Source organism: Crassostrea angulata, chromosome 7 (assembly GCF_025612915.1).
Source record: "Crassostrea angulata isolate pt1a10 chromosome 7, ASM2561291v2, whole genome shotgun sequence".
In the NCBI taxonomy this organism is placed as follows: Eukaryota; Metazoa; Mollusca; class Bivalvia; order Ostreida; family Ostreidae; genus Magallana; species Magallana angulata.
In genome coordinates, this window is record NC_069117.1 from 13,522,313 (window position 1) to 13,546,593 (window position 24,281).

The following is a 24,281-nucleotide window of genomic DNA, read 5'->3' on the forward strand; positions in this document are numbered from 1 at the left end:
GGCTTAGGAAGTTGTTCTCTGAAGAAAGGCCTCTTGTCTGCAGGAAGTTGGAGAACAGATGCATTGTTGTAATTTTTTGTGCCCATATGAAGGTTCAAGCATAGAGAAGTTCTTATAACTAATTGAATTTCAGTTCATCTAGAGAGATTTCAACATTTCTTTATGTATCTGTGATTAAATTAGATACAGTGATAAAGTATTTTTCTTTGTTGAAATTTGTTTCCTTTTCTCAAGGTGGGAAAAAGAATTGACAGATATTTAATAAGGAATATCTACTCAGTTTGTGCAATTACCATTACAAATCTATTACACTTTGGGTGCCCATTTCATGATAAAAGTTTCAATTGGCAAAAACCTTGGCTTGCATTTGGGTGAGCATTTGAATAATAAACAATGATTTGTCAAAATGTATCACATTGCAGATGTTTTCTATGTTCAAAAAACCCTTCATTAAACCAAATGAAATTGAAACTGAATACTAAATCTTGCATCTGTATTATATCCTAAAAAAAAAAATTCTTCCATAGCATTGAAAGCAGGCAGACTTTCACCTTACAGCTATTAAGTATTTAGTGTCTTGCATTGTGCTTTAGAATTTGATACACTGGCAATTTGTTGGTAAGTTTGAAATGCCGATTCTCGTTTGTCCATACCCTGCTATTAAGCTGACCAAAATTGTGATTTAGAAAGTTAATTGGATGGTTTGATCTGCATTGCTGTCTTAATTTCAGGTGCAAAAGAAGTGGACCATGTTTGGCCCAACCATGTGAATTTGGTAGCAACCACACAAGAGAAACTGTGGATATTGCAGAAGCAGCCATTTCTTTCTCATCTTACTGGTATGTATTTTTGTTTGATGCCTCTAAAAGAATTTGAAGAAATGATCCAAAATTTTAGAAATCATTGTTAACTGCTTACGACTTAGACTTAGATCATTATAGAAACAATCGAAATACCAGTAGAAACTAAATCCAAACCTCAAATTTTACTTGAACCTTAATGATAACCAACCATTTTTAGCTCACCGAGACGAAGTCAGGGGGAGCTTATGCTATACCCTCGGCGTCGGCGTCGGCGTCGGTGTCGGCGTCGGCGTCGGCGTCCGGACCTGGTTAAAGTTTTTGTTGCAGGTCCTGTATCTAAGCTATTACTTGTCCTATCTTCACCAAACTTGCATGGATGATGCCTCTGGACCTACTTATGGACTTGAAAGACTTGGATGCTGAATCTTAGTCCTAAATTTCAGATGCTGGAGGAGGTTAAGGTTGTAGGACCAGGTTAAAGTTTTTGTTGCAGGTGCCCTTTGATAGCAATATCTAAGTTACTGCAGGTCCGTACTTCACCAAACTTGCATGGATGGTGTGTCTTATGATACTGATGCACCAGGCAGGCTTAAGTGCTGAATCTGAGCTATAGGTTACAGATGCTGAAGGAGGTTAAGATGTTTAGAGCTGGTTAAAATTTTTGTTGCAGGTTCCCTCTGATGATTATATCTTAGTTACTACTTGTCCTAACTTCACCAGACTTCCATGGATGGTGCGTCTTATGATACTGATGCACTTGACAGGCTTGAATGGTGAATCTGAGCCATAGGTTTCGGATGCTGGAGGGGGTTAAGGTTTTATAGCTGGTTAAAGTAGTTGAAACAGGTGCCCTCTGATGATTATATCTTAGTTATTACTTGTCCTAACTGCACCAAACTTCCATGGATGGTCCATCTTATGATACTGATGCACCTCACAGGCTTGAATGCTGAGTCTGAGCCATAGGTTTCAGATGCTGGATATGGTTAAGTTTTTTGGAACAGGTCACATGTTTAATAGATAATAGTACTATTTCAAACTTGCATAGTTGATTAAACTGTAATAGGAATGAATCACAGAGAAAGCTTCAGATGCAGAGCTTGATCTCGATTATCAAGGATGCTAAAAAATATATCTTAGTTATTACAGGTCCTAACTTCACCAAACTTGAATGGATGGTGTGTCTTATGATACTGATGCACCTGACAGGCTTGAATGGTGAATCTGAGCCATAGGTTTCGGATGCTGGAGGGGGTTAAGGTTTTTAGAGCTGGTTAAAGTATTTGAAACAGGTGCCCTCTGATGATTATATCTTAGTTATTACTTGTCCTAACTTCACCAAACTTCCATGGATGGTCCATCTTATGATACTGATGCACCTCACAGGCTTGAATGCTGAGTCTGAGCCATAGGTTTCAGATGCTGGATATGGTTAAGTTTTTTGGAACAGGTCACATGTTTAATAGATAATAGTACTATTTCAAACTTGCATAGTTGATTAAACTGTAATAGGAATGAATCACAGAGAAAGCTTCAGATGCAGAGCTTGATCTCAATTATCAAGGATGCTAAAAAATATATCTTAGTTATTACAGGTCCTAACTTCACCAAACTTGAATGGATGGTGTGTCTTATGATACAGATGCACCTGACAGGCATGGATGTTGAATCTGAGCCATAGGTTGCGGATGCTGGAGCAGGTTAAGGTGTTAATTGCTAGTGCCCTCTGATGATGATATCTTAGTTATCACTGGTCTGAACTTCACCAAACTTGCATGGAGATGCGTCTTATGTATACTGATGCACCTGACAGGCTTGAATGCTGAATCTGAGCCATAGGTTTCGGATGCTGGATGAAATTTAGTTTTTTTGGAACAGGTCACATGTTTTATAGATGATAGCTTGCATAGTTGATTTAACTTTATTATAAATGAAACTCAGAGGTTGCTTCAGATGCAGAGCCTGATCTCCGTTATCAAGGATGCTTATGAAATTTCCTACCTCACTCAAACCAGATCGAAAGATAGATGTGTTTGTTGATAAATGATATAACATGATTCCTATGATATAGTATTGTATGGTATGAAACATTTTTGTTTAATATGATACAATATAATATCATATGTAATATTATAAAAAGTTTTATGATACAATATGATATTGTATCAATTTTTTTTTATATTTTATGTTATGATATTGTCTCATGATATCGTTATGTATAGTATTGTATATTATGATACAATATTGTATAATTTTGTATTGAATTAATTAATTTATTATTTTATCACATGATACTATTACATAAGATATTTCAAAATATAATATTGTATCTTATGATACAATATTGTATATTCTATAATATTGTATCATACGATAATGTATTATAAAATTATAGGATATTAGTTTTTGTAATATAGAATTATATCACATGAAATTATATAATATGATACTGTAATATTATATAATATCGTATCATACGATATTGTATAATATGATATTGGTTTATTATATGATATATTATCACATCATATGAAATTGTATTGTATAATATTGTAAAATATATAATTGTATCATATGATACAATATGTATAATATAATATTGTATAATTATATAATATTTTACTTTTAATTATCACATAATATTGTATCATTTGATATGATACAATGTTGTATCAAATTATATTGTATCATATGATACAATATCATATTATGTATCAAAAATGATACAGTATCATACAATATCATACTATATATTATACAATCTAATATCATATGTTTCAATGTTATGATGTATTATGTAATATAATATTGTAATATAATACTATATTGTTTTATATATTATGATATTGTATTATTTGATCAAATACAATAACTAATAACATAATACAATGTTATATTATACCTTACAATATTATATCTAATCATTGTTTATTATGGTATTTTATTGTATTATATGATATATGTATCATAAATGTTGTAAATATGATAGGATGCAATATTTAATTTTATATTATTGTATTGATTAACATAGGAACATATGATTATCATACAATTTTTTAACAGATGATATATGATATTGTGTCAAAACAGAATCCATGAATATCGAAGATCATAAAGTATGATTTTCATTTAATATGATAAAGGTGGTCTCATAAGGTGAAGTCTCATAAGGGTGATGTCTCGTCTCGGTGAGCTTTGTAATCTGTGATTACCTATGTTATTTTCTCCAATATCTTTGCAAGAATCAGATGCATGATTAAATGAGAAAAAGGGAAGGATGGGGGGTGTCTTCATTTTTTTTTTATCACATTTCTTTGGAATTTGTTGCTATTGATTCATGGACGAAACTGATCAGGATTTTTTAAAAACAAAAAAACACGTTTTTTCCCCACGGTTGCTGTAGTCCCCAGGTGTCTGAATTTTCATTCTGAAACCAATCATTCAAGATTAACCTGACAAAACTTCCTGCTATGTAATGATGATGCAATGCCGTTAATAAGATTCCTGCAGGAGCTCTTGGCAAATTAAGAACACAGCAGCATGTTAGTTGAGGATTAAAACATCACATCTTTGTTGCTTATTCTTCATCTTCTTCCCTTTTTGAGACATTGAAAGAATCAATAAGATCATGCAATGACAGGATGAGATACTCTCTCTCTCTCTCTCTCTCTCTCTCTCTCTCTCTCTCTCCATGCTGTTTTGCTGTTTAATGATATTGCACCTTTTCATTTAAAAGCACACTGCTCCCCTTCAACAAAAAGTTATCAAAATTTAGTTTCATTGATAATTTTCAAGTCCAAGTAATACGTACGTGGTTGTGGTCTCTTCTAATTGTACAAGATGACAGTTTTGTATTTTGCATTTCAATGTTCAGGTAGTGTTTTGGGGTCAGTTATATTTTATGAGTCAATGCATGATTATGATTTTAACTCATTATCAAATAGTTCTTCATATTCAGCAAGAGTGACATGTACAATGAGATTATTACTATAATAACAATAAACTTAAAATGAAACTCTAGACTGTAATGACTTAATCATAGGAGTAAAGATGAGGGATTCTGAACAATTCTAAGACTTCTTGGTCTTTTCTCTCAAGGCAAATGGTCACCATTGATGTTTTAGAAATTCTATAGTTTCCTGTAGTAATCTTTCCAAGATCATTTTTACCTTAAACTTGACCACCTGTTCGACTCTGTGGGCAAAAGGGCAGTATCTGGTATTTATGTGAGTTTTATGGCCAGTTAATATTACATGCGGCCGCCAAGAAGAGTGTGACCCTATTATTGTTCATGGCCATATATGACAGTGAAATAAGCCCTCGCTTCCTCTGCTTAGTTCCAAATGCTACTTCTACCTTCAAATTAAGCTTGAATTTAAAAATTTTTAATTTGGGTGGCACTGTCATTTAATGAAATTGACAAATCGTATGTTGAATAGGAGCAGATGATAAAGATCTAATATCTTCTGCTAGGTTAGTCAGACAGACCCGTGATTCGGGGTGCAGAAGGCTATTTTTATGCTCAATTGGGTTTTGACAAACTTTTAATAGAAGTTACCTCTATGAAGATACAGGGGATATGTTTACAATTTAATGGCACTTATTCCTATTGATTAATTTTGACATTTAATGCGTTCAAGTTGTTCATTTGTTTGTGTTTGGGTTGCTTTTTTCCCCAATTACTTAGGATGTAAAACTTGATTATTTCAATTTATTTCAATTATAGGAAGTTTGGTTTTGATTGTATGCATAAATTTTTCTCCATATGCAATTTTTTATTTCAAATTCTATAGTTCGTGAAATTTGATATTTAAATGAACTTCATAAAGAAATGATTTATTAGCACTGCTGTATCCAGCTTGATTCAAATGTGTGTCCTTTAAAAGTCTTTGATGTAATCTTGACAGTAGGAGATATATTTTCATAATTGAATTTGTCTGTTAATCTAAGTTCCTTTGGAGATAAGATCATAGAGGATTATGCCTTACAACACCAGAATCATCAAATTTCAAGTTGTTTGAAAACATCTACACCATATGGAAAAAATGTTCTATGATAAAGACTCTGGGTCTTTAATAGTGTGAGAAATTGATTTTTTAATTTCATTTTCTGCTTGTAATATTTTGCTATCTCATCTACAGATAAAGGATAGATAATATTTATGTAGAATTAATTCAGATATTTTTGTTATCTACTTGTTGACTGCTTTAAATATGCATCAAATTATAAACAACAACATAAATTATAAGGAGACCTAACTGATGTGGTCTTACCTCCAGATCATGCATACATATAGATAATACTCATACCCTTATCAAGTCAGTTTCATTTCTCTCAATCTTCTTTTTTACTGCAATAAGAAATTAAATCATTTTGATAAAGTCTTCTTATTTAAATGTGAAAAAAAGGTCATACAGTATATGAGGAATTGTAAATGGGGGACTCCTATTGATGATGCAATTTTTTTATGCAGTTTAGCTGTTAACCTCGGACAGGATGTAGCTTTCCTGATATCAAAATTATTCATAGACTATAGGAAGGAAAAATACGGTAATTGAAGATGAATAAATGTTTAAATTTAATTTTATTTTATAAGTTAAATTTAATATGGAATCTGTTGTTTTAGATTTCCAAACTTCATTCAACCTGCATCTATACTTTTGTATTTCCTAATAAGGGTTTTGTGCTGCTTGAATTTACAAATAACTATTAAAAAGCAATTTATGGCCACAAAATTAGCTTGATGTACATTCTAACACACAAGATAGATATCTTGTTAGATTTTGATTCTAACAGTAAACCTTCTAGACTACATATAATGGATAGTTGCTTTTTTATGAACAGCTGGAAAATAAAAAGCCTTATTATGAAAAGCAGAACGTCATTAAAAATAAAACATACAACACCCATTTGGCCATTATATACCATGTGGTACAAATGTGTGTGCGTCTTCTGTTAGAACTTTGTCCTATCGTCAACCTCTAGTTTGTCAGCTTGCTGTAAATCATAAGCACGTAAAATTTTGTCTTCATGTAAGCCTATTAAGATATGACATACTCTGGAATAATTTTGTCAAAGTCATTGTGGTGTAATTTTAGCTAGATGTGATATAGTATCTAGCCACAGAAACAAAAGTGAATGCGTTGGTGTTGTTGATTTATAGAGATGTAAATCCCCAGGAGTTTTTTGTCGGCCATTGTGTTTTAGTCCTACCCTGATTTTCATTCTGTTCTAGGATTTCATCTCGCCATACTTACATGTCCATAACAAACCGCACTGCCCTAAACAAAATATCGTTTTGCCACCCCCATTAAACAAAGTCCTCCATGAATAATTCAGGTTATTGGTACAGGATTCAAATGATTGAAAAATGGAAAATGTCAAAGTTGCAGGGGAAAAAATTCATTTCTCGCAAGTACAACCTTGCAAGGGATGAGGCGAGGATAACGTTGACGAATCGACATCATTAAATAGATATTAAACACCAAAGCATTTAATCTACGTGTCTTTGATAATGGCGACCTGAACTATGTCTCATGGATCTGTTACTTCTTCCTGTTCTTCCGAAGATCAGCTTTCAGACAGAAACCATCAAGCCTGCATTTATTTTCATAATTAGCACATTTTTTTTCATCAATCAATGATGCACACAGGAAAAATATCTTTGAAATGAGTGTATAACAAGAACATTGCTCTCATTCCCAAGGAAACTATCAAATTATTATTGATTGTAATTAATAACTAAATTTGATCTGCAAGTAGGTAAAATGTTGCTTTTGCTTTTTTGCCATCCAAGAGGTACTTTGTAGAAATGAATTTGTGTAACTTTTATCCCCGTAATTGATATTCAGAAGGGAAAATTGTGGCTTTGCAGAAAATCTTATAACCAAATTAAGCATTTGATTTTCCTTTAATGTACTGTAGCTGCATTGATTTGACCAGTAAAAATTAAATGATGCTTGTGTTTTGAGACTGTTATCTCCCCTTTTGAAAGTTCTTAATAATTTTATAAAACCAGCTAATATAATATCCAATAAAACAAATTTAATATTTATCCCTAAAAGCATTATTTGTTAAGAATTAATGTATCAATTGAAGTGTGGTGGCTTGTCACCATACACACTGGAAATGTGATGAGAGAGCGAGATAGAGGCACCCCTGATAAAACCAAGCTCCATTGGTCCCCGGCTTTACTTTATTGTCATCAATAGCGCCCCAATATGGAGTTCAGCTTGGTGGATTATTCAGGGTAAGCTTTTCCTCTCTTTTTCTGATGATTTAAAACTTGAGTGACCAGTATATTATGAAGTTTGTTTTGGTTGATTTTAATTTGTGATGGTCAGTAGGCTTGATCGTAGGTTTGAGGATTCCCCGGCTATTTTGCTCCAATCAAAAGCTGTGAACTATTAGTTCAAACAAACTGCTTTTCCATAAATTTGCAAGATTTTAACATTCTGAAATAAAACTAATATGGTTTGCTCTCTTGTTGACCGGTCAATTTAAGACTTAATCTAGAGTATGAAAAAGAAGCTATTTCAATATTTGTTTCTAAAAAATTTTCAAAACTGAGTAACCAGTAGCACAAATAGAATAAGTAGATTTGGCCAATGTTATTTACCTCTCTCATACAACAAATATAAAGTCACGGTTTACCCACTTAACTGCGTAATTTTTAATTCAAATACTACTGGTGTTATTTTCAAATGTAAACATGAAAGAAGGTCAGGTTGATATTTGCTCATTAGTAGCTAAACTGAAAGTGTTTTCTTTTTAAATGAACATTTGTAAAAGGATTACCTATATAAAAATGTAAACATCAAAGAAAATAATTCCATTTCCATTAGGAGGTGTTCAGAGAGGGGGTGGGGGTATTTTTTGTTTGAAAAGTTTTCAAATTTTGCACAAAGAAATGTGACCTTGAAGGAAACATGAAAAATCACACATGTGATTTTGTTTTATATGAATCATTGGGAACAGCTTGGTGGCCGAAAGAGATCGAGTCAGTCTGATAAAAGGGGGACAGTGTGCGACTTCTGTGATACCGTCTTAAAACCTAATGGGGTATTGGTCACCCATCCTATCTCCGCTTTTTAACACAGTTAGAATGTGTCATTTTGACTTTTAAAAACGTAAATTTAGAAAAAAAAATTGATGGGATTGAATTGAGATATTTGTTCTTGGTGCAAAGGTGAAATGTAAAAATTCCATTGAGAAAAATGTCACCAAATTTCACAGACAAATTGTTGGTATAATGGTGCAATCATCTTCTGTGATAAAAATCATCGGGATATTTTGTCGCCACACTTTTCCAATGGTTGACCAACCACATGATTAAGTCGACACTTCTCTGTGTGTAAAAGTTTAATTTAGTGATCTCTCAAAAAGATTAAATGAATAAAAACCTCAATTAACTTTTGATCATTTGAAAAATTATGGTCATAAACTTTGCAGTGTTGCGGATTTTCTATGCAGAGAGATTTGCTCTAGTCTGTTAGTTATCAGAAGTATTCAAATTGAGGTCTGGTATATTCACATATAACCATTGAAATCTGGACTATTTTATTTTGCTTTTGAACTGTTTATTTTTATATCAGTTAAGGTACATTATATATTGATATAATCACATGTAAAGTATTCTAAAAAAAAATGTTTAACTTGGAAGAAAAAGAAATCAATGATTTGGCACTCTTAAGGGAAGAAATTCATAACTCAAAGTTCTACAAATCATGGTATTTATTATCATTGCTGTAAAAGCACCAATTCTACTCAAATTCGGCTCATTTCTGTAGTATTGACAGTTTTATGGTGATGTATCTGCTAGCATTGATCTGGTGCTACAAAATTTCAATGCACAAATTTGTTCCCACTATTCCTGGTGGCTTGAACTGTGGACTTGGAACCTCTGGGTCTGGTTTTATTTCTGTTTTATTTCCATGTATGGGGGGATTTTAATGTTGTGGGAAGATCTGATTTGGAGAAATTATGGTTGTGTGTGTTTTGTTGATTGTCAATATGCATTCATATGCTATTAGAAAAACTGCAATGAAATTTTTTCCTGAAGATGAATGGAAGGTTGAATGACTTTTGACTGAAATTTGGAGGCTAGAGGAAAAAGGATTGCAGTTCAACACAGAAATTATTTAAAGAGTAAAGACTACTAAAGTGTATAGAATTCAAAACTTTTATGCACATCAAGTTCACCAAAGGTATCTCTTTATCCCTCATTGAAAACTTATCTTCTGCAAGAAAAGTTTGACATATATGTACCGTTTATTGTACCTGAAGTAATTTTATTTTGTCAAGATGGTATTTCATGATAAAACAAAAAGGGTAGTTAATTTTATTCTTCCAAATTTGCATGAATTGAGAAACAAAACTAAAGCCAAAAGTACTTGATTTAAATCACTGTCAAGGAAAAATACATTTAGAAGTGTCAGTTGGAAACCGAATCTACAAAAACAGAGAATGTCTTATGAATCATCCCTCTCATTTGCATGGCAGTAAAACACACCTTCCTGGTGGCTTTGGAGTTCTGTGTCTTCGATTTCCCTTTGATTGATTGCCTTTATAGGAAAACAAAAGAAATATTTATGAACTGCAATTTGATTCATCTATGAAATTCATATTTATGACAATGTGTTTGGTTTGAATTTGATCGAGTGATGCTCTTTATATGTTAGAGGATGTTTAAATTACGAAAAAGAAAATTAATTTAATTATTAGATTTCATAGTTAAGTCAGGGTATCAGCTGAATTTGATGAAAGGAAAAAAGATGGTTTACTCTTTGAAAATTATCAGGTGCACCTATTTGGTAGCGCAGTCTCATTATGATAAAAAAAATCTATAAAGAAAAATATTATCTTATAAATGACTATATATTTACGGTTAATTGTTCTTTGATGTATTATGCGCCATCATTATACAGTTATCTATGTTAATGATTTTTTTCGGCATCAATAATTATTTTCCCAAAGTCCCCTTTTTGTGCATTTATTCTCATTTTAATGGAGCAAAACAAGATTTCAGGTGTGATAAATTTTTTATTATAAGTTCCAGATGAACAACTTGTGTATTTTATGATTTCCATAAATTTATTCAGTATCTAGAAGATCCTTATCACTAGCTTTTTTTGAAAAAATTCAGACATGAACAGGCTCCAAAACATTGGTATCAATCATGGTGATGGATTGGAGTTCAATCCACAGTATCGATACATTTAATGAATTTTCTGCATCTCTTTTATGTCAAGAATGTTCTACATACATGTATTAGAATAATCAAATCACAATTTTTGGAAGAGCACACAATTCTGATATTCTGGACTGATGAAAAAATATACCTAGCTTGAATTTTTCTTTAAAAAAATTGTCTGCACTGTTCCTTCCATAACATCTAATAGGATTCTTTCACTAATTATGTACATAGAATAAATACAGGTAATTTACTCCTTAAACAAGCGTTTTGAAGCCAATGAAAAATCCTTGGCTCTTTTTTCTATTTATAGTACGTTTTTGGACTGCTCTTGCACTCTTCTTCTTTCTTATTAAGCAATAGGGCTGACAGTTTTATGGCGGGGGATAAGGGGAAATGTCATTTACGGGGAATCTTAGCTATTCTCATCAGCCGCATCATATTCAGGTCTCTCCATTTCATATTCTAATTTTTATTGTTCAGAATCTCCAATCTTTCATTTAATTATAGCGTATAGGAGCAAGGTGTAGGTATATGGTATCCTGCATGTGTCATTGTGGTTTCTCCACGGATAGGTTTCAGGTAAGAATTAAGAATTGCCGTATGATTCGGCCAAATAGTCACGACATGACAGTGGTGTTCCATGGGATACACGCCACTCTGTAACCCATCCGTCATGAGGGAGACGGGCCAGCGATATTTTACAGTGCCCTCCACCGACACCCTGAATCAGGGTGTTACGATAGGGTTACCAATAGTCCCAGCCCTAGCTTTGTGAACAGTGGGGGGAGGTCAAACAATTTTACACATATCTTTTGTCACACTAAATATTTACCATTATCAGGTAATCAGATACACTAATTGGTCTTCATAGGCAGTCTACAGTGGAGAAAGTTAGTCAAGGTTCACTCTGGTAAATGGATGATGAAGGTATTTCTATTTCATTGTTTTTATAGAGTTTCATATTATTTATTTTTCTTGCAAGCATGCAGATCTTTAACTTAATTAAGTATGGTATTTAAAGAATATAAAACCATTAGAATTCCTGGCATTTTAAGGTCAGATACTGACTGAACCAGGAAAAAATCAAATGAAACTACCCTGTGTAGTAAGATGGAATTGTGTTATTATCTTGTTGTACATGCATGCATCTAGTGACACTAAGTACAATGCAAAGCTAAGTGATTATTAAACAAATGGATATGAATCAAATTTTACCAATTAGAGACTTTACATAGAAGAGATTGTTCTGTGCATTGATAAAGGCATCCACCTAGTCCTTGAGGATGACACTTCTGTATGACAACCATTAGAATTTATGTGCAGTCTGATGGCAGGTGCTTGTTCTCACTGATTACTGTTGGCAATGCTGTCTACAGTAGCTGATCTGTTCCACATTGTAAAGTGTTGTCATTGACAACTTTCCTGTTTGTCTTTTTCCTGAGACACATGCATTTATTGTGTAATGCAGTGGGGATGTAGTTATGGTGGTGAAATTGAGTAATTATCATTCCTAGGTGGTCCTAATGACTGAGAAAACTCTGTGACCCTCTCTCTCATCCAGTCATGATAAATGTGGTGTCAGATGCAATTTCTGTGCGCGATTTGATGTCTTCTAATTTCAATTTGGGAAAACCAATTCAAAATCAATAATTTATCAAGGTCAATTACCGGTAGATTTTACAAGGCATTTCTTTATTTTTCTCCCCATAATAACAATTATTGATTTTGAAATGTGAAAAAAGGAACATCTTTGAAGTTTGGTATTGAAGGCTGGTGTATGTTGCATATGAACAATTTCACTTTGCTGTTAAATGCGAGTAAGAGCTTGATTGGCTTATGCAAACACTTGTTACACAGGGACGGCCTTTACAGGGCTTGTTCTATCAATTGATCAGTGTCTCTTTCGCTTTGTCACTTATGGTTCTTCTCATCTTTCCTTTTCTTTTTTAATTTTATAAAACCTTGTGAATAGACCAACCAAGTTTTAAAAAAAAAAATTGAAATTGAGTCTGTCACGGGCGTTTAAACACGTTGTACTTGGTCGTGGTCTCTGATATTTCTCCAAAATAAGGGTTTACCGAAAAACAGCAAAAGCGAAAAGTTGGTATTGAGATGCACCCAGGCATGGGCTTGATCAGGTCCATCAAGGATCTTCAGATCTGAATGATATGATATTCCATCAAATTTATCGGGTTTATTATTTTGTATGCAAATTTCAGTACTCTGTTTATTAAATTCACTTTCTGCCTTTTCATGGGGCTTTTCCATTCAATTACTTTCATTTTAATGTAAATTCTAGTTTACAAGAGATGAGGTTCTCCCCTTTTTTTGAGCGGCCTAAAATTAGCCCGAGTGTTGTGTGAGGATTTTTGATAAGATATCCATCTATCACGGCTAATAATGGAGAAAATGATGAACCGCTTCTTTGATCTATTCATTTAAAGGTGTTCGTGACAAATGAAAATGGCTAACCTACTGAAGTTTACATTTATTTTCCAACATAAAACCGGCAGTTTGGGCGTAACATGGCACATTTACCTCTCCTTATACTTTCTTCTCTGCAACGATTTTTTGCCTTTTTATGGCCAGGTTATTTTTATTTGAATGTTTGACCGTTTTTCTGTGTGTTCTGTTTGAATAATTTTTTTTTTGCATCATTAAGTCATAAATTTATGCAGACTTCAGTTTATGGTAAAAATTTAATGTGTGAGCGTGTTCATGGTTGTTTGAACATAAATTAACTCAAGATAAATACTGATAACAGTGAAAATTAATTATATGAGGCAAAAAAAAGAGATGATTTATTTTCAATGACCGATATTTTTTGGTCCTTTGATTTAACATGTATAACTTTGTGAAGTAACATGCATTTGATGACAGCGACATTGTCCTGATGTGGTTACTATGTCCTGTGTCCCAACAAGAAACCATTGTTCTGGGGTGAGATGTTAATACATAAACCAGGACATCAATCTGAGGGATAATAGCCATTACCTGCCTCCCCAGCTAACTGACCAGGGTCAATCGGGCTTCAGGTGAGGAATGAAAGAAGATCAATTTACCTATTAAACACCTTCACTGGCAATCCCACAATTTGTAAGGAGCTGTCCAAAGGAGCACAAAAAGTTACATTGTTATCAAAATCGGCTTTTTTCATGCATTAAGCTGTATACTGGAAATTAATAATTTATTAGTTACCCAGTATTCTCTTCTGTGCCAGCTACTGACTAACCATGTATGGGGTCATTTCTGTGTGCTCGCTGGTCAGAGTCTGATAAATGCAATATGTCAGCTTTAAGCCTGCGACAGCTGAGGCTCATCTCCCCATTGTTGGTTCGTAGACTTATATTTAAGCAGCTGATGCCGCTATACATAGTCTCAGTGTCATCCATATAGGGTCACCAGCTATCTGCACAGCTCTGTTTTTTCCAACTGTGCATATTATTTCCTCTAAGCAAATCCCAAACACTTCTGGAGGTTGGTCCTGGTGCTTAAGTCCTCAGACTGTTCCGGGAGTCTTTGACAGGCCTCGGAAACTCCTGCTGAGGAATTGCAAATTAAAACTTTCTGATCTCAGAACTGTGTGCTTGAAAGGCTTTTTAAGGAGAAATAATGCAGGTGGTTGTGAACAAGCTCCTAAAGGAAGCAACTGAACTATTCATAAGTAGGAGTTGACAGGTATTATAGCATATGAGTTGTCTATATTAGGAACTTGTATTGGCCACACATCATAAGATGCAATCTAACAGCAGGAAAGAACATCAGATGTTCAACAAGCTACAACATTTTTTTTTTCATCTTGAGAGCAAAGTTAATGTCAGTCTTGTTTCTAATGAGACTGGCTGTCAATATACCTTTGATGAGAATTTTAATGGTTTAAAAAGAGGATTAAATGAATAGATTGATCTGATACTACTTTGTGTAGAATAAAACATTTACTATTAGTGTATCAATATATGATCACTGATATTGAGCCCCCTTTGATCTGAAATATGTAGTTTCAGTCTAAACTGTGTAAAGAAAATTCTGTTATGAATACCTACTAATGACTGTTCGATATTAATAGTTATATTTGGAGGGAAAGTGAAATACGTTTTGTACCTGTAGTAAGTGTGCATTACCCTGTGGTCAAAAGTCAGCCTTTGATGTTATAGCTAGATTTTAGATTTCCTGCTTTACTGGTTACTATGACATTGGTATTAACTGTTTGACTATCTGGCCGTGGTGTAAATGGAATTTTGTCCACAGGGCGCCATATTTGGATCCAGATTTTCATCTGATAAAGTGAGATGGTTAATGGGACATTTTGATTTATACTAATATATTGCTGTGACTTTCTGATACATTCACAATGTCATCTACCTAAGTGTCAGTTGTAACCGTACATAGTGTTTATTCCATCAACAAATACAGTTTTGCCCCATGAGTTTTCAGCATATCAATATTGCATGTCAAGCTGCCATTTGCACTGACAGTTGCCTGATTTTTTAAGATAAAAAATAAAAGTAGTTCTTGTAGTCTGAATTCAAGAGATAGTTCCAGTATTGAAGTGTAAATGATGACATCAGATTGATAGATTTGTCCTGTAATTAGGTATGAGTTGTTAGACAGCAGACCTGAGTGGTGTAATCTTGTCATCTGTGTGGGTAACACTGGCCCACAGATCCCTACCCCGGGGCACCAGCTGCTCAGCCTCACCGTGCAGGCTGCATAATCCCGTCCACAGGCTCAAGGCAGCACTCATAATTAATCTCTGTATAACGATATTCATAACCGTCACAAATGGCAAAATTATTAATTAATTTCTTTTCTCTATTATGACTTTGCATATTGTAAGTTTTAATTTGTATTGGGCAATACAGCTTTGAAGTATTTATGGTGTGATTAGAAAAACAATTTCTAGTGGCTTTTGGGGTAAAGGAACAGTTAGTTTATATGTGAATTTGATTTCTAAAAACTTATAAAGAACTTGTGTCTGTTGTGATTTGGATTATTTTGTTTGTCTCTGAATCAAAACATTTTAAAATCAAATAGACAGAGAGCTAGAAAAATAGTTCAATTTTTGCAAAAATAGGGGGAACTTCCCTATTGTATATTTAGTTATCAATTACAGATGAATCGAATCAGTGAAGTCATTGCAATGAGTTGTCAAATGAAATTGTTTTTCTCCATATGGAAAAATGAAGGAAGAGCGCAAAGGTGTGGTCCATTTTATTTCTTTGACCTTTGGATGAAGCAAGAGAGACCTTTATATACCTATATATATATCTCTTAACCTGTTCTTGAATTAATTTTCTCCTCTCTGTGAAATATACCTACTTAATAAATTTGCAGGTGTCACAGGTTAAATGTACATGGTGAGTGTATTATCAATGGTTTCTCATACTCATTAGCAGCAGTGGTGGCACTGTATAATGTAGAGTATCTCCTGCCCCTTGATGGCTCAAAACTGACCATGCAGCCCCAGGGTGGTGATTTTTATCAGTCGGACACTGGACAATGTCAGGTAGATAAATTGAACCACAGGACAGCAACACTGGTTTTCTTGTCTTACCTGTTGTGTTCATTAATTTCTAATCCTTGGTGTATACCCTTGTTAGAATTATTAATGAATCGGGGTGTTGGATTTTTAATCTTGGTCTGTGTGAACATGAGGATGTCAATTGTGTCCCATTAATTTCCCCTCCTGTTAGCGATCACACATTAACCAACATTTTGTGTCAATTCCATGATTTAATTAGTTTGTTTACAGACGTATTACCTATGCATGCCGCCATTGTTAACACAAATACTCCACCATTCTTGTCTTTTATAAGTACAAGTAAAAGAAAATTGAATTTGTAATTTTCTTTATTACAAATCAAATATTGATAGCAATTCTTTTTAAAAGGTAAGAAGATTGTAAGTCTTGCAATTCTAAGTTTATTTATTATTGGTAAAGTGAAATCTGGTGTCTATAAGTTTTGTTATTTTCTTGATAACAAGATAACATTAATTGTAAAATTGTATTTTTCTTCCCATGTAATAATAGCCTACATGTACATCCTAACTGTTGACTTAGTGTCACCGGGCTAAAACAGTGTTATCTGACCAGAATCAGCTTCACATATTTGTAACCAATAAAACTCTCTGTTTGCCAGAGGTTGCAAAGTCCCTGAGAGCTATAGTCTGAACAATTTTACAATGGTCCATCACAGCTTGACAAGAGGAAGTACTTTTTCAAGGAACTTCTGATAATTTGACTGTACACTTGGTTTGAGACAAGGTGGGACTTTTATTTGGCAGATTCTTTTAGATTTGTATGATTGTACTTTGTTGGAATTTACTGTAAATAGCAACTTTTGTTTTGTGGATATGGAAAAAATATTGAAAAGCTGGTTGGTATAAAAGTGTAATTTTTATATGCAGTGTATTTAGTTTACTGTATAAAACAAAATACATTATTAAATATATACTTAAATTTTAACCTTATTTTAAGCTAAAATGGGGTCAATTGTATTCCAACAGTTCATAAACTTTTTTGCAATGTATCTTTTTTATGTTACAATACTATCAGAGGTTAATATTAGGTTTGATTGTTTATAAGAAGTGACATCTGGCTTAAAACTCTTTGTTATGGTTTATCTATAATAAATGATCCAAACGTCCATATTATAAAGATTTGTGCACTATTAACCTTTGTCATAAGTTCATGTACCTTATTGTTTTGGCAAAGCTGATCTGTGTTAAATTGTGTTCAGTTTCATTTTAAGTGACTGGGGTGCATTGGTGTTCCAATGAAAACCTAAGAATTATGAAGGTGGATGGCTGTTACTAGTAAATCCTGCAGAGTGTCATATATGGCTATCTTCTTAACCGTCTTAACTTGTATGTCCAGATGAAGTTGCAGGAACCATTTAGCAACTCATTCTGGTGTGACTAATGTTGCTCTGCCTATTTGTCTACGGTTAGCTTGCTGTCTTGGCCATTGTGTCATGCACATTAACTTGATTGCATATTGATATTGGGATCAGCTACCCTGGTTTCTGCAGGGTTTTCTCTGTGTTCCTGATAACCATTACCTCAGGTGATTTTGCTCTGTTTCACAAATTACTGCTGATGGTCAGTACTAGATGTGACTCCCTTGGGAGATAACTAAACTCAGACCTATTAATATTCTGTTTATTGGGGTAGTACAATATGGGGGAGAGAGAGAGAGAGAGAGAGAGAGAGAGAGAGAGCTAATTTATGTGAATTTCTATTTGAAATTGTAATTCATAATTGAAAAGCATGAATTTACAATCTTAAAAGAATTAATTATTTACTTGAAGATTGATTTTTAAAATTTATGGTCTGAAACTTGTTAATTCCTGTTATAGTATGCCATTCTTTACTTAATTGAAATATTCGATCGTTGAAATGAAAACAGAGAGTGAAAACCTGACTTAATTGAAATTAGGTGTCATTTTTTATTAGCATTTTAAAAAAAACTTTGATATTAATTTGTACAAATTAAAACTACATCATAGGATGTGTCATACATTGGGAACAAGAAAGGAGAGATTTGGGCACTGAAGTGCAGGGATCCTATGTCAACATCTAACAATGAAATGAACCTGTTTCACCTTCATTGAGGCATTTGTGGAGGTCCTTTACAAGTTATTTTTTGCAAAATATTGTTAGTTTGTTTGCAGATATTTTCACAAAAACTCCCCCTTGCATTGTCGGTTTAAACATTTGCTCATTTAACTTGATTCTACATTTCAAAGACAGAAATTGTGTGCACAGGGTTGAGACGTATTGGAAATTTTGGGGAGTATCACCTCTATGAATTTTTCCTTACGTATATTATTCAGCATTTTAAAAAAGATTAGATTTAAATTATCAATGTGAAAAAAATTATAAATTGATATTTTTAAAAAAATGAAAATAATCTTGCCACCGATATCTTACTTGGAGTTGAAGGCATGCAGACATGTATTTGTTTTTTTTTTCATTTTAAAGAAACACAACACTGGCTTGTGGTCTAAATCATCTATCATATGCTGTTCTTAATGCTTCCTGTGCATGATTTTTATACATTCATTCATTATTTAGAAATTTAAAAACTCTTTCGATTCAGATGACATTATTAGCCTAGTTCTCAATATGTTGCCATATTATTTCACAACTCAGTTCTATTTACTCAGAAACCAATACTGTCTGAGCAAAAAAAAGGGAAAAGGGAAAACTGTTTTTCATGTCTCATTTGTGAAATACTGCGTAAAGAAAAACCTTTAAAATAAAAGGAATCGATCATTTTTGTTTTATCATTGGTGTATTTTTTCTGTGGTAATTGGTCTGAAAAGTTTGGTTTTTCTATTTAATGGTACAGACTTGTAGATGGTTATCTCCCTTTTGTCCAGGGGAGATAATTCTATCCCAGACTTATTAGCAGTAGGAAGCTCTTTTCATCTTTGTTTTTCTCTGGATCATAAAGTTTTAAATGTCCATTGGTGGATAGATTCTAACTTTGTAAATAAGTCAACAAGATTGTTTATCAGCAATGTTACATAATTTAAAACTTTTTAATGTTGTCTGTAGACAAACATCATTGTGGCCGTATTGCATCAACATATATCAGTTTGAATGCCATTGTTTAGATTGAGTGTGAAAGTTTTCAATTTTATCCTTTAAATATGTGACAAATGTCAGGTACAAATTGTGTACTAATCTTTTATATCTTGCTAAAAATCTCAGCCTTTAAAAATACTATGTAAAAGCTAGAAACCATTGGTCAAACACATTTTAAGAGGTGATATGTATATGGGTGGCGTATTATAAAGACCAGCCATTTTCATTCTGACTGCACCAGTTAATTGCATTGTGGAGACTGTATGCTGGTGCAATATGTCTTGATTTCATAGTAAAGTAACAAATTAGTTGATTTATGTAAGAAAAGGAGGAAAGCAAATGATCTGTGGCTTTAATTTTGCGATGTTTATGAGGCAACATTTAAGAACATAATCTGACATTTTTTTAATGCCAGCAATTACACACTCGACTGCAAGTTTAAATCACTTTTTTATTAACAGGTAGAATTCATAAGAGTGTCGGAGAGAGAAAAAAACCCAGAAGGCTTAGAGTCCTAGACTAAGAAAGATTTTGTTAGATATATTAGATTCATATTTTTGGGGCCATTTTAGCAGGAGAAATATAGAATTAGCTCTGGGTTTTTGGGGTTTTTTTTTTTATTAAAAACAAGTTGAAAAATATATATACACTTATTAAATTTAATATTTGAGTGATATGGAATAATTGACCCATTAATCTGTTTCTTTGGTATCCTATACATGTACTGACTCTCTTGATATGTTCAAAAGTAGTTGGTCATCTGGAATTTCGGTGTAGCAAACTTCCATCATGGAGAAACCGTATAAGTGGACAGCGAGAGCCTTGTTTTTCTTGTAGAAGAAGCAACTTTTCGATGTCAGAAAGCAAATTAAAATCCGAATTTGCAATAAAAAGAAGGATTACGATGGGCATTTGATGTGCCATACAATGTAGATTGGTCTTGTTAACAGAAATCCTACTAGATTGGAGGATTGGAAATTTGACAGGGCAAGAAAGAATCCTATTATTGCTCTCTGTCATCCTAGGGTTTCATTGCACGATTCTTGAATGTCTTTCATACTGCTTGACCTGCATGGTCACATGACTTGATCCGGGAGATAGCTGCAGCCCATGGTGGTCAATGGATGGGTCCCTGCCCCCTGGTGATCTAAGTTTAAAAGCCTGAACTTTTCAGGAGTGATTCTGAATGCAAGATAGAGAGAGAAAAAAGCTTAGAGCAGCCTAAGGCGGGAAGTTAGTGGAGTGTGTCGAAAAGGCGGAGCTTATGATATTCTGCTAACAATTGAAGTGTCAGAGAAAGTACATTGTGATTTCTATTACTATCAGGTATTGTTGTCGGTATGGATCACGTATAAACAGTTAGTGCAGTGTAGAAATACTACAATTTGATTTACATGTTGATTAATTGTAAAAGTGATTGTCTGGTATTGCGGAGAATTATTGAATTGTCCCGGAACATTATTGGCGGTGATTTTAAGTGTGTTGAATATATTTTTCTCCCTCTGCAACAGGGATTTTCAAGATTTTTAAATTGCAAGACAGAAGATAGAATTCTAAGGCTAAAATACTGTGGTGACAAAACTGTTGATTCTGTTTTGGAGCTATAAAAAAATCTGAGGGTAAGTTTTAAACTTTAATAAAAATGAATAAATTGTCAACCTGAAACACAACTGATTAGATTTTATCGAGCTCTTATCGCAGTTTCTTATTTTGACTCGTGTTTGCTGACAGTTTTTGTGCTTCATTGATATATTAAAATGCCGTCAAGGGTAGATATACCTTTAACTTCATAAAGTGAGTTTTGTCCAGCCTGCCAATTTTGAGTTTGATATCAGCTATATCAGGTGGAAAATTGCCCTATAATTATATTGCTGATTGCAAAACCTGTCTCCTTTTAAACGTCTGCAAGTTTGACACACATTGACATCAAATTTTTGATTTCAAATTGATTTTTTCTTGGTGATGAAATGGAGGACCTTTTTTTTTTTTCATGATGTGGTGATAGTGTTTTGATTTTCTCGTGAGGTCATTTTGTAAGGAATCGTAAATGCAGGTCGGTGAGTCAACAGTTTGATATTTTTTATGTTGAATATTTGTTTATTATTATACACTTTGTAGCTACTATAACAGTGATTTATTACTTGGATATGTGTGAATTTATCACCTCTGTCATAATTTTACAGCCAAATATGATAAACCACATCTGAATTAACCCCAGTATTTAACCTTCGTTATCAAAATTACACAAAAATGGAGTCCTATTTTGCTTTTTTTTTAAATTAATGTTTGCTTGTAAAAGTATACTTAATTTGCCCATTTCTTACATTGAAATTAATGTGTATTTATTATGAATGTTCTAAATTTTATATAATTATTTTTATATACATGCATACATGTATATCTAACAGTATCACTTTATATTAATTAGAGTTACTGCTTAAGGGTCCCATTTTGTTTTCTACAATTGAAATGGAAGAGTGTATCTGATCAATATATCCAAGGCGTAGATGATATTTGTAGGGGTCTATGTTTATTTCATTCTGTTGCTCAATTTCCACCTGCTTGCTTGTCTAACATAACTATAGCTCAGTGTTTCAGTTATTTGGTAAGCTCTCATTATATTTTCCTTTGAATTAAGGTCTGAGAAAAATCCACATGCATTAAAAGTGGAAGTTTGGTTTTCAGTGGTCATTTCAGTATTTAGGGTCTAAACAAACTGAACTTGGTCAACAGCGAACCATTGATTTTCTGACCTGTTTATTGTTGTTCGTTTCAGTGTACGATTGAGTAAATATTGAGAATTGTGACACAATGGGGTCTCAAAAAATGCCCTCTCCATCAATATTTGTGCTGGCTAAACACCCGAACAAAATGTATCCAGAAGTATGGACGCCACATAATTAAGACTGGACCAAGTGCATAGAACTAGCTTCACGCACCTGTCACTATGTCTTTTCATTGGTTCAGAAGTTTTTACAAATTTAAAAAAAAATCAATGGAGAGGGATGAGTTGAGATATGAAATTGATCATTTTTGATGAGAAGTAATGTTGAGATAATAAACTTTGGCCAATACTCTCATACCTTTATCACTCTGCTTTACAAATATTCCATGTTGAGTTTTCGGATGCCTTATTTGTTAAATGTCAGAAATTGTATTTAAATGGATTGTCGGATTACAGTAGATTCATCTTGTGGTTTTTTCATTTTCAAATGGTAAGATATCAAATTTCTCCTGTTAGAAGAAATGAAGTTTAATTGTGTCAGAAATATTAAATTAATAATATCTTTTAAATCCCTGAGTTTTAAGAGAATGAAAATATATTTGCTGCTCAATATGAAATATAAGTCCTGTGCTCTGTCGGAGATCTGTTATTGTTATGTCATTTGGAAAATTTTTGAGCTGTTTTTTGTTTGATTTTGCCGTTTTTCAGCCAATGTAATTTCACAGTGGTAAGTTTGCTATATTGAATTTTTTATATCCCTCTAATTAAATTTGTAATTAGTTTGCCCTCTTGAACCAAATAAAAAGGATATTAGAAAACACCATGTTATCCTTTTCTCACTTCAAGCAAGAAATAAAATAAATGAACAGAGAATCGGCATATACATCTGCACAGTTCAAGTAGTTTTGCGACATAACATGAACTGAATCATGATACACAACAGAGCTTGGTGGAATGAAAACTGGAGAAATATTTGTATTTAGCGGATGTTTAATTTACTCACCATTTTCAGAACTTAGATCTTGACCTGTATCTGTACAAAGACCCATGACAAGTTTTTTTTTTCTTTTTCTTCAACAACCCAGGTGCAATATACGGGCTGGCAGAATCTCAAGGATTACTCCAACACTTGAGTTGGTGAAATTTTATGAAAAAAAATTCTTTTAGATTGGCTGGCACATGATGAACACAATATACAATGCTTTCATTTATGAACGGCTTAATTTGACATAGCAAGGTACTTCAGTTTTTGTTCACCATTTCTATAGTTTCACAATCTTGAGATACAAGAAAAAAGATTTGGCAAACATTCCTGAAACATATATGGGTATTTCTAACTTTTGATCCTTGCAGCCTTCCAAAAATAAAGCCAATCTTCTCAACACAGAATAGACATTATAACCAAATAATAAATCTCAATTCAGTTAGTTAATGAAAAAATTTAATGGTCAATCTAGAATTCAGGTTTTTTTTAACTTTTACATAACTGAATTAGATTTGATTAACGTTGAGTAGTTGCTTAAGGTGGGGTATAGAAATGATAGCACTTGATTCCCATGATGTACTCAGAAAGGAGTACTGGATTTAATCGAGATTCTGTTGGAAAATATTGGACTACCCAGGTTAATATTGTTTGTGAAACCTGTCAGAATGAGCTCAATCTTCTGACTGAAATGAAACTTGTGATCAAGTGTCCGTCGAGACTTTTGGGGTTTTTAATTCCTATCTTACAACAGTGGACGTAATGTCCTCATAATTAGACCACGGATTTAAATCAAGAAAACACTTACCTCCACAAGTTGTTCGAGAAGTCTTTGGGGATTTTGTTTGAAAAGTCAAGGACTCCGTGAATTTATAGGAGATTTTTTTTATTGAGAAGGAGGAAAACGAAGTGTTGAGAAAATTTAATTAACTTTATTCACACTTGTCCTTCACATATATATTTTATAAAAAAGACACCTATCTC

At 33.3% G+C, this 24,281-nt stretch overlaps 1 protein-coding gene across 2 annotated transcripts in view; it reads left to right on the forward strand.

Moving 5' to 3' along the window:
* Window positions 1-683: 683 nt before the first annotated feature.
* Window positions 684-24,281, forward strand: part of LOC128155341 (protocadherin-9-like) — a 42,789-nt gene continuing 19,191 nt past the window's right edge. The window contains exon 1 of one of the 2 annotated variants that reach the window (XM_052816998.1): window positions 684-839. The gene's annotated coding sequence lies outside the window, so the exon portion shown is untranslated. Of the gene's footprint in view, window positions 840-20,922; window positions 21,210-24,281 lie in introns of those variants that run through there. The other variant, XM_052816996.1, reaches the window with a different exon arrangement.